Source organism: Mobula birostris, chromosome 8 (genome assembly GCF_030028105.1).
Source record: "Mobula birostris isolate sMobBir1 chromosome 8, sMobBir1.hap1, whole genome shotgun sequence".
Taxonomy (NCBI): Eukaryota; Metazoa; Chordata; class Chondrichthyes; order Myliobatiformes; family Myliobatidae; genus Mobula; species Mobula birostris.
In genome coordinates this window covers 11239193-11251918 of record NC_092377.1, presented here as the reverse complement: position 1 = coordinate 11251918, position 12726 = coordinate 11239193, and positions in this window count along the sequence as shown.

The following is a 12726-nucleotide window of genomic DNA, read 5'->3' as shown; positions in this document are numbered from 1 at the left end:
TAGGCTTACTGGTCTGTAAATCCCCAGTTTCTCTCTCCCTCCTTTTTTAAAAAGTGGGGTTACATTAGCCACCCTCCAATCCTCAGGAACTAGTCCAGAATCTAAAGAGTTTTGAAAAATTATCACTAATGCATCCACTATTTCTTGGGCTACTTCCTTAAGCACTCTGGGATGCAGACCATCTGGCCCTGGGGATTTATCTACGTTTAATCCCTTCAATTTACCTAACACCACTTCCCTACTAACATGTATTTCCCTCAGTTCCTCCATCTCACTGGACCCTCTGTACCCTACTATTTCTGGAAGATTATTTATGTCCTCCTTAGTGAAGACAGAACCAAAGTAGTTATTCAATTGGTCTGCCATGTCCTTGCTCCCCATAACCAATTCATCTGTTTCTGTCTGTAGGGGACCTACATTTGTCTTAACCAATCTTTTTCTTTTCACATATCTACAAAAGCTTTTATGGTCAGTTTTTATGTTCCCTGCCAGTTTTCTCTCATAATCTTTTTTCCCCTTCCTAATTAAGCCCTTTGTCCTCCTCTGCTGGACTCTGAATTTCTCCCAGTCCTCAGGTGTGCCACTTTTTTTGGCTAATTTGTATGTTTCTTCTTTGGAATTGATACTATCCCTAATTTCCCTTGTCAGCCATGGGTGCACTACCTTCCTTGATTTATTCTTTTGCCAAACTGGGATGAACAATTGTTGTAGTTCATCCATGTGATCTTTAAATGCTTGCCATTACATATCCACCGTCAACCCTTTAAGTGTCATTTGCCAGTCTATCTTGGCTAATTCATGTCTCATACCTTCAAAGTTACCCTTCTTTAAGTTCAGAACCTTTGTTTCTGAATTAACTATATCACTCTCCATCTTAATAAAGAATTCCACCATATTATGATGGAACGTCGACTGGACCTCTTCCTATAGATACTGCCTGGCCTGCTGCGTTCACTAGCAACTTTTATGTGTGTTGCTTGAAATTCCAGCATCTGCAGATTTCCTCGTGGCTGGTAATAGATACAGTTTGCAAAATGAAGTGAGAATGAAATGCTCTCATTCATCAGCCAAATGTTTTATGTTAATTGGCCTGCATCAAACCAGGCAGCAATTGGCTAAGTTAGTGCTACAAGTTCAAGGAAGCTTGCAGACCAGACTGATACTATCACTTAGCACATCAACACTCATAACACGCTGAAGGAACTCAGCAGGTCGGGTAGCATCCGTGGAAACGATTAGTCAATGTTTCGGGCCGGAACGCTTCGTCAGGACTGAAGAGGGAAGGGGCAGAGGACCTATAAAGAAGGTGGGGGGAGGGTGGGAAGGAGAAGACTGGTAGGTTCCAGGTGAAAAACCAGTAAGGGGAAAGATAAAGGGGTGGGGGAGGGGATGCAAATCTCTGCATGTCTGCTGTCGAAGGTCCAAAGTCTGTGAATTTACAAGTCCACTGGAGGCTGGAGGCCAAAATGGCCTGTCTGGAGTTAGAGGTCTGTGTATGTGCATGGGTTGATGGGATGGAGGAACAGGGTTTGTGTAGGGTTCTCAGTAATGTTAACTGCTAACTGCTAATACTGAAATGGCTTCTCTGTAATGTTAACTGATGAGGTAAGATTCTCTGTAGCAGCATGTTTAGGTTATAATTAGTGATAACCGGACTTGTATTCATTTGCTAACCAATGGAAGTCATGTTATTCTTTCTGTCAGTGTGAAAGCTGTTAGTTTGCGTGGGCTTGGGGTTTTTTTTCAGCAAGGAAGAACGAAGAGGAAGGACGTGCTGGACGCGTTCTGGTAGACCTCCGTGGTTGGTCCCAGTTGGAGGGTCGAGGAGTTCGGAGGAGATCGAATGGTGGAGAGAAGACTCCGTGAATTGAGCTCCAACGGTTGTGCACGAATTGGTTGAACTCTGATAAGTTTGGCACCTTTTCTTTTCCTTCTGTATTTGTATCTCTGTTAACCACATAGTCACAATAAGATTTATAAAGTGTAATCAGTTAATCGTACATTGTGTGCTGTCTGATATTTTACGTGTAAGCTTGTACTGGGGTGCGTTACACAGCATCTACGCAAACGTGAGACACAGTTTGGCGGGTGGACAGGTTTTCCCCTTGACAAACATGAGTCGATAGCCCTGAGCGTTACATTTGTTTATCTGTTGTTATTTTGTTGCTTGCTGTATTCTGTGTTGTTCTGATGAGAATTTCAACTTCTCCTATCACAATAATTCCCTCTTTTTCACTATTCCCCCCCCCCCTCCAAACTTTCAAACTTTCATGTCTCTCTTTCCTGGCTCTGTTGATGAGTTGCAGACCCAAAATACAAGTTCTATCTCCTCAGACCTGCTGAGTGCTTCTAGAATTTTCTGACATTGATGCTCTTCCTGTCACCAATGGACCAGCCAGTCCCATCATCTAACAGTCTAGGGGTCGGTACCGAAACCGGAAGTACGATCGTCGAAAACTGATGGCTGAAACCTGGAGGCTGGGACCTGTCACGGAGTTGCGGAACTGCCTGGTGTTGGAGGGAGGAATGGGAGCTTGTTTAGCTGATGTTGTTTTGTTGCTTATTGTGTCCTATATTGTCCTGCTGAGCATTGGGGGTATATTATGTCGGCTCTGGAACATGTGGTGGCACTTGCAGGCTGCCCCCTGCACATCACTAGGTTGTGTTGGTTGTTAACACAAACGACGCAGTTCACTGTGTGTTTTGATGCATGTGTGATCAATAAGTCTGAATTAGAATCAGTTCAAACGACGTTTAGTCGCTTCCCATCTCAAATCTAGAAAAACTACCCTCTTTCACTCATCCAACCCTTCAATCATTTAGAAGATGTCAATGATATCAATTCTTAACCTCTGACACTCAGCAGAATGGAAATCTCATTTAGTGATCAGAATTGACAGAAGGAATTACGAGCTGATTCTGACAATTTAATATAGATATTAATCTATATAGGCTTTGAACTAGCGATCTGAAGGTTGTGAGTTCGATCCCCAGCCGAGGCAGCGTGTTGTGTCCTTGAGCGAGGCACTTAATCACACATTGCTCTGCGACGACACTGGTGCCAAGCTGTATGGGTCCTAATGCAGACTGGACAACATTGGTGTCGTGGAGAGGGGAGACGTGCAGCATGGGCAACTGCTGGTCTTCCATACAACCTTGTCCAGTCCTGCGCCCTGGAGAGTGAAGACTTTCCAGGTGCAGATCCATGGTCTCGCAAGATTAATGGATGCCTTATATTAATCTATATCTAATACAACACTGTGCAGAAGTCTTAGGCACATGTAAAATTCTGCAAAGTGAAGGTGCTTTCAAAAAAATGAAATCAAATTTTCTAAATATTAAAAAAGTACTTCAAAGAGCAGTAAACAGTGAAAAACTAAATCAATTCAATAATTGATGTGACCACCCTTTGCAATTATAACTGCATCAATTCCCTTAGGTACACTGTGGTGGTAGTTTTATAAGGAAATCTGCTGGTAGGTTGTTCCAAGCATCTTGGAGACTTCGGCTGTCTCGCTTGCTTCTGTCTCTCCAGGTAATCCCAGACAGCCTTGATGATCAGAGCTCTGTGGAGGCCATACCATCTGAAACTATATATAAAAAATTCTAGGGTGCCTAAGACTTTTGCACAGCACTGTATTTCTAATACAAGAAGCATACAACATTACAGCACAACACAGGCCCTTCAGGCCACAATATTATGCCCACTTTTTGACCTACTCTAAGATCTAAACCTTCCCTCCTCCATAACCATTCTTTCTACCATCTATGTCCCAATCTGAGATATTCTTAAATGTCCTAAGTGTATCTCAAAGTTCCAAGTTCATAACAAATGTATTATAAAGTACGTAAGGTCAATAAATACAACCCTGAGATTTATTTTCTTGCAGGCATTCAGAGTAAGTCAAAGAAGTACAATCAAATCAATGAAAAGCGACACACAAAGACTGACAAGCAACCAATATGCAAAATATGACAAACTGTGCAAATAAAAAATGAAACAAATAATAATAAATAAATGATACCGAGAAATGAGTTGTAGAGTCCTTGAAAGTGAGTCCACTGGCTCTGTTCAACTATCAGTGTTGAGAAGAGTGAAGGGTCTCGGCCCGAAGTGTTGACTGTTTACTTTTTTCCATAGATGCTGCCTGGCCTGCTGAGTTCCTTCAGCATTTTGTGTGTGTTACCTTGAGGTGAGTAAAGTTATCTGTGCTGGTTCAGAGGCCTGAAAGGTTATAACCTTTCCTGAAACTGGTGGTATGTGACCTGAGGCTCCTGCAAGCAGAGAGAAGAGAGCGTGGCCTGTATGATGGGGTATCTGTCTGTACCACCAGTCTAGGCAATGCATTCCATTCGCCTACCATCCTCTACGTAAAAAAACCTTCTTCTACTATCTTCCCCTTATACTTCCCTCCAATCACCTTAAAATTATGCCCCCTTGTACTAGCCATTTCCACCCTGGGGAAATGTCTCTGGCTGCCCACTTAATCTTTGCCTCTTATCATCTTGTACTCCTCTATCAACTCACCTCTCATCCTCATACATCTAGGAACATCAAATATATCAAATAATTATCCAAGAAGTTGTTGCTCAAGCTCTATGACCTCAGTTCAGTCAATTCCCAACAACAAATCAATTTCAATGCCAAGAATGTTTTATTTTGTATTAACTTCCTCCGAGCCCTCAAATCAAAATGACTACTTGTTCTAGTCTCACACAACCCTGGTGGAAAACTCCAGCTTGTACTTACCCTATCTATAGTTCTCATAACTGTGTATACTGCCATTAAATCTCCCCTCATTCTTCTATGCTCCGGGGAATAAAATCCTAACCTATTCAACTTATCCCGATAACTCAAGTCCTCAAGTTTCGGCAACATCCCTGTACAAACAATATACAAGATCTTATATTGTAGTCAAAGATTCTGACTGCCTATCCCTTGCCCTGCAAATACATAATGAAATGAATAAAATAATCACTAGTACTTGGCATTTCTACCCTGATAAAAAGATCCAACGATCAAAGTAAATTCATTATGAAACTACATATATGTCACCATACGCTACCCTAAGTTTCATTTTCTTGTGGGCATTCACAGTGGATACAAAGAAGCCCTGCGGAATCAATGAAAAATCAGGGTGACACAGTAGCGTAGTGGTTAGCACAATGGTTTACAGTACAGGTGACCAGGGTTCAATTCCAGCTGCTGCCTGTATGGGGTTTGTACGTTTTCCCTGTGGGATGTTTGGGTTTCCTCCGGGTGATCTGGTTTCTTCCCACAGTCCAAAGACATACCAGTTGGTTAGTTAATTGGTCGTTGTTTGGGGCTTTTTGGGCAGTGTGACTATAAAATATACACCGACAAAGACAGAAAAATAACCAACGTGCATAAGAAGACAAACAGTCCAAATTCAAAAAATACAAATAATAATATGATTAATAAATTAGATTAGATTGTGAGGACACTCAGTCCTCTTTTATTGTCATTTAGTAATGCATGCATTAAGAAATGATACAATATTCCTCCGGTGTGATATCACAAAACACAGGACAGACCAAGACCGAAAAAACTAACAAAAAACACATAATTATGACATATAGTTACAACAGTGCAAAGCAATACCGTAACTTGATGAAGAACAGGCCATGAGCATGGTAAAAAAAAAGTTCAAAGTCTCTCGAAAGTCCCACATCTCACCAGACGGGAGAAGGAAGAAAACTCTCCCTGCCATGCCTGACCACAGTCTGACTCTGAGTCGTCCAAAAACTTTGAGCCTCTGACCAGCCCTCCGACACCGAGCACCGAGCTCCATCTCTGCCGAACGCTTCGACCCCAGCCCCGGCCGCCAGCAGCAGGCAAAGCCGGGGACTTTGGGGCCTTCCCTCCGGAGATTCTCAATCGCACAGTAGCAGCGGCAGCGAACCGGGCATTTCAGAAATTTCTCCAGATGTTCCTCCGTGCTTCTCATGTCTGTCTCCATCAAATCAGAACTGTGCACGGTCCCCTATTTAACAAATACGATATCATTTCACCGGAGCGGCTGCCCATGTATACGAAGGATGTAGGTAATGAAGTCAATACAATTGAAAACAAACAAACACAGATTGGAATTAAGATACAGTAGTAATAAATAATAATGAGAACATGAGTTGTGGAGTCCTAAATTGTGGCAGTCTACCCGATTTAAGCCTCTCATAATTTTGTAGGTTTGTGTGAAGTCACCCTTCATTCTCTGAGGCTCCAGAGAGAACCATCTCCTATACAATTCTTGGGTGTTTCTTGAACACGTGTGTGTGTGTGTGTGTGTGTGTGTGTGTGTGTGTGTGTGTGTGTGTGTGTTAGCAACTTGATCTGCAAACCATTCGCAGCTGTTAATCTCCAGTGATCATAACACCATTAGTTTCAATTTGATCATGGACAAGGATAGATCTGGTCCTAGGGTTGAGGTTCTGAACTGGAAGAAGGCCAAATTTGAAGAAATGAGAAAGGATCTAAAAAGCGTGGATTGGGACAGGTTGTTCTCTGGCAAAGATGTGATCGGTAGGTGGGAAGCCTTCAAAGGGGAAATTTTGAGAGTGCAGAGTTTGTATGTTCCTGTCAGGATTAAAGGCAAATTGAATAGGAATAAGGAACCCTGGTTCTCAAGGGATATTGCAACTCTGATAAAGAAGAAGAGGGAGTTGTATGAAATGTATAGGAAACAGGGGGTAAATCAGGTGCTTGAGGAGTATAAGAAGTGTAAGAAAATACTTAAGAAAGAAATCAGGAGGGCAAAAAGAAGACATGAGATTGCCTTGGCAGTCAAAGTGAAGGATGATCCAAAGAGCTTTTACAAGTATATTAAGAGCAAAAGGATTGTAAGGGATAAAATTGGTCCTCTTGAAGATCAGAGTGGTCGGCTTTGTGCGGAACCAAAGGAAATGGGGGAGATCTTAAATAAGTTTTTTGCATCTGTATTTACTAAGGAAGCTGGCATGAAATCTATGGAATTGAGGGAATCAAGTAGTGAGACCATGGAAACTGTACAGATTGAAAAGGAGAAGGTACTTGCGGTCTTGAGGAAAATTAAAGTGGATAAATCCCCGGGACCTGACAGAGTGTTCCCTCGGACCTTAGAGGAGACTAGTGTTGAAATTGCAGGGGCCCTGGCAGAAATATTTAAAATGTCGCTGTCTATGGGTGAAGTGCCGGAGGATTGGAGAGTGGCTCATGTTGTTCTGTTGTTTAAAAAAGAAATCGAAAAGTAATCCGGCAAATTACAGGCCGGTGAGTTTAACGTCGGTAGTAAGTAAGTTACCGGAGGGAGTACTAAGAGACAGAATCTACAAGCATTTGGATAGACAGGGACTTATTAGGGAGAGTCAACATGGCTTTGTGCGTGGTAGGTCATGTTTGACCAATCTATTGGAATTTTTCGAGGAGGTTACCAGGAAAGTGGATGAAGGGAAGGCAGTGGATATTGTCTACATGGACTTCAGTAAGGCCTTTGACAAGGTCCCGCATGGGAGGTCAGTTAGGAAAATTCAGTCGCTAGGTATACATGGAGAGGTGGTAAATTGGATTAGACATTGGCTCGATGGAAGAAGCCAGAGAGTGGTGGTAGAGAATTGCTTCTCTGAGTGGAGGCCTGTGACTAGTGGTGTGCCACAGGGATCAGTGCTGGGTCCATTGTTATTTGTCATCTATATCAATGATCTGGATGATAATGTGGTAAACTGGATCAGCAAGTTTGCTGATGATACAAAGTTTGGAGGTGTAGTAGACAGTGAGGAAGGTTTTCAGAGCCTGCAGAGGGACTTGGACCAGCTGGAAAAATGGGCTGAAAAATGGCAGATGGAGTTTAATACTGACAAGTGTGAGGTATTGCACGTTGGAAGGACAAACCAACGTAGAACATACAGGGTTAATGGTAAGGCACTGAGGAGTGCAGTGGAACAGGGGGATCTGGGAGTACAGATACAAAATTCCCTAAAAGTGTCGTCATAGGTAGATAGGGTCGTAAAGAGAGCTTTTGGTACATTGGCCTTTATTAATCAAAGTATTGAGTATAAGAGCTGGAATGTTATGATGAGGTTGTATAAGGCATTGGTGAGGCCGAATCTGGAGTATTGTGTTCAGTTTTGGTCACCAAATTACAGGAAGGATATAAATAAGGTTGAAAGAGTGCAGAGAAGGTTTACAAGGATGTTGCCGGGACTTGAGAAACTCAGTTACAGAGAAAGGTTGAATAGGTTAGGACTTTATTCCCTGGAGCGTAGAAGAATGAGGGGAGATCTCATAGAGGTATATAAAATTATGATGGGTATAGATAGAGTGAATGCAAGCAGGCTTTTTCCACTGAGGCAAGGGGAGAAAAAAACCAGAGGACATGGGTTAAGGGTGAGGGGGGAAAAGTTTAAAGGGAACATTAGGGGGGGCTTCTTCACACAGAGAGTGGTGGGAGTATGGAATGAGCTGCAAGAAGAGGTAGTAAATGCAGGTTCTTTTTTAACATTTAAGAATAAATTGGACAGATACATGGATGGGAGGTGTATGGAGGGATATGGTCCGTGTGCAGGTCAGCGGGACTAGGCAGAAAATGGTTCGGCGCAGCCAAGAAGGGCAAAAAGGCCTGTTTCTGTGCTGTAGTTTCTATGGTTCTATGGTTCTATGGTTATCTCCCGTGCAGAGCCATATTCCTGCTAACTTTCTCATGCACTATGGACACATGGCTTCACTCCTGCTTTCTCAACCCACTAAGATGTATTGTTTCAAGTTAATTTTCCTTGCTGCATTAACAATATCAAATACTGTATCTTCATAAATTCATGCAGAGATCTATTAGTCTCTAGCTGGAAAGCAGTTACATTAATGTAAAATTCACAAAAGGCTCACAATTAATCTGAAGGGAAGAAAGCTTATAGCAATTAGAGTTTAAAGTTTATTGCAGTGGAACAGAAGGATCTGGGAATACAGGCCCATAATCCCAAAAAGTGGTGTCACAAGTAGTTAGGGTCATAAAGAGAGCTTCTGGCATATCCATAAGACCATAACACAAAGGAGCAGAAGTCAGCCATTCGGTCCATCGAGCCTGCTCGGCCATTTTATCATGAGCTGATCCATTCTCCCATTTAGTCCCACTCCCCCGCCTTCTCACCATAACCTTTGATGCCCTGGCTACTCAGATACCTATCAATCTCTGCCTTAAATCCATCCAATGACTTGGCCTCCACTACCGCCCGTGGCAGCAAATTCCATAGATTCACCACCCTCTGGCCAAAAACAAATTTCTTCGCATCTCTGTTCTGAATGGGTGCCCTTCAATCCTTAAGTCATGCCCTCTCGTACTAGACTCCCCCACCATGGAAAACAAGTTTGCCACATCCACTCTGTCCATGCCTTTCAACATTCAAAATGTTTCTATGAAGTCCCCCCTCATTTTTCTAAACTCCAAGTGTGGATCAAGAGTGGATCAAGTCAGTCCAAGAGTGGTCAAACGTTCCTCATATGTTAACCCTCTCATTCCCGGAATCATTCTAGTGAATCTTTTCTGAACCTTCTCCAACATCAGCACATCCTTTCTTAAATAAGGAGCCCGAAACTGCACACAGTACTCCAATTGAGGTCTTACCAGTGCTTTATAGAGCCTCAACATCACATCCCTGCTCCTATACTCTATTCCTCTAGAAATGAATGCCAACATTGCATTCGCCTTCTTCAACACCGACTCAACCTGGGGGTTAACCTTAAGGGTATCCTGCACAAGGACTCCCAAGTCCTGTTGCATCTCAGAACTTTGAATTCTCTCCCCATTTAAATAATAGTCTGCCCATTTATTTCTTCAACCAAAGTGCATAACCATACACTTTCCAACATTGTATTTCATTTGCTGCTTCTTTGCCCATTCTGCCAATCCATCCAAGTCCCTCCGCAGACTCTCTGTTTCCTCAGGACTACCGGCCCCTCCACCTATCTTCGTATTGTCAGCAAACTTATCCACAAGCCATCTATTCCATAATCCAAATCATTGATGTACAATGTAAAAAGAAGCAGCCCCAATATGGACCCCTGTGGAACACCAATGGTAACCGGCAGCCAACCAGAATAGGATCCCTTAATTCCCACTCTCTGTTTCCTGCCAATCAGCCAACACTCTATCCACATATGTAACTTTCCCGTAGTTCCATGGGCTCTTATCTTGTTAAGCAGCCTCATGTGTGGCACCTTGTCAAAGGCCTTCTGAAAACCCAAATACACAACATCCACTGCATCTCCCTTGTCTAGCCTACTTGTAATTTCCTCAAAAAATTACAAAAAGTTTGTCAGGCAGGATTTTCCTTTAAGGAATCCATGCCGAGTTCTGCCTACGTTGTCATATGCCTCCAGGTACTCTGCGACCTCATCCTTGACAATCGACTCCAACAAATTCCCAACCACCCATGTCAAGCTAAGAGGTCTATAATATCCTTTTTGCTTCCTTGCCCCCTTCTTAAATAGCGGAGTGACATTTGCAATCTTCCAGTCCTCTGGAACCATGCCAGAATCTATCGACTTTTGAAAGATCATTGGTGATGCCTCCGCAATCTCCACAGCTACTTCCTTCAGAACACGAGGGTGCATTCCATCTGGTCCAGGAGATTTATCTACCTTTAGACTATTCAGCTTCCTGAGTACTTTCTCTGTCATAATTGTGGCTGCACACACTTCTCTTCCCCGACACCCTTGAGTGTCCGGTATGCTGCTGATGTCATCCTCAGTGAAGACTGATGCAAAATACTCGTTCATTTCCTCCACCATCTCCTTATCTCCCATTACAATTTCTCCAGCATCATTTTCTGTCGGTCCTATATCTACTCTCACCTGTCTTTTACTCTTTATATACTTTAAAAAGCTTTTAGTATCCTCTTTGATATTATTTGCTAGCTTCCTTTCATAGTTCATCTTTTCCCTCTTAATGACCTTCTTAGTTTCCTTTTGTAAGCCTTTAAAAACTTCCCAATCCTCTGTCTTCCCACGAATTTTTGCTTCCCTGTATGCCCTCTCCTTTGCTTTAACTTTGACTTTGACTTCTCTTGTCAGCCACGGTTGCATCCTTTTTCCATTTGAAAATTTCTTCTTTTTTGGAATATCTGTCTTGCACCTTCCTCACTTCTCACATAAACTCCAGCCACTGCTGCTCTGCCGTTCTTCCCACTAGTGTCCCTTTCCAGTCAACTTTTGCCAGTTCCTCTCTCATGCCACTATAATTTCCTTTACTCCACTGAAATACCGACACATCGGATTTCGGCTTCTCTTTTTCAAATTTCGCAGTAAACTCAATCATGTTATGATCACTGCCTCCGAAGGGTTCCTTCACCTCAATCTCTCTAATCACCTCTGGTTCATTACACAATACTCAATCCAGTACAGCCGATCCCCTAGTGGGCTCAACAACAAGCTGTTGTAAAAAGCCATCTAGCAGACTTCTACAAATTCTCTCTCTTGAGATCCAGTGCCGACCTGATTTTCCCGATCCACTCTCATGTTAAAATCCCCCACAATTATCATAACACTGCCTTTTCTATTCCCTGCTGTAATTTGTAGTCCACATCACTGCAGCTGTTTGGAGGCCTATAAATAACTGCCATCAGGGTCCTTTTATCCCTGTGATTTCTTAGCTCAACCCATAAAGATTCTGCACCTTCTGATCCTATGTCACCTCTTGCTAATGCTTTAATATCATTTCTTACCAATAAAGCCACACCAACCCCTCTGCCTAACTGCCTATCCTTCCGGTACACCGTGTATCCTTGGATGTTCAGCTCCCAGAGACATGCATCCTTTAGCCACGTCTCAGTGATGGCCACAATATCATACCTGCCAATCTGTAGCTGTACGACAAATCTTCCACCTTATTCCTTATGCTGCGTGCATTTAAGTTTAACACCTTAAGTCCAGTATTTGGTACTTTTTGCTTTGATTGCATTGCAAGTTGGCTCCAGTTTGCATACCAGCCCTGACTAGGAGTTGAGGATGCCATCGTCTACCTGCTGAACCGTGTCTACGCCCACCTGGACAAGCCAGCGAGCACTGTGAGGATCATGTTTTTTGACTTCTCCAGTGCGTTCAACACCATCCGCCCTGCTCTGCTGGAGGAGAAGCTGACAGCGATGCAGGTGGATGCTTTCCTGGTGTCATGGATTCTTGATTACCTGACTGGCAGACCACAGTACGCGTGCTTGCAACACTGTGTGTGCGACAGAGTGATCAGCAGCACTGGGGCTCCACAGGGGACTGTCTTGTCTCCCTTTCTCTTCACCATTTACACCTCGGACTTCAACTACTGCACAGGGTCTTGTCATCTTCAGAAGTTTTCTGATGACTCTGCCATAGTTGGATGCATCAGCAAGGGAGATGAGGCTGCATACAGGGCTACGGTAGGAAACTTCGTCACATGGTGTGAGCAGAATTATCAGCAGCTTAATGTGAAAAAGACTAAGGAGCTGGTGGTAGACCTGAGGAGAGCTAAGGCACCGGTGACCCCTGTTTCCATCCAGGGGGTCAGTGTGGACATGGTGGAGGATTACAAATACCTGGGGATATGAATTGACAATAAACTGGACTGGTCGAAGAACACTGAGGCTGTCTACAAGAAGGGTCAGAGCCGTCTCTATTTCCTGAGGAGACTGAGGTCCTTTAACATCTGTCGGACGATGCTGAGGATGTTCTACGAGTCTGTGCTGGCCCGTGCTATCATGTTTGCTGTT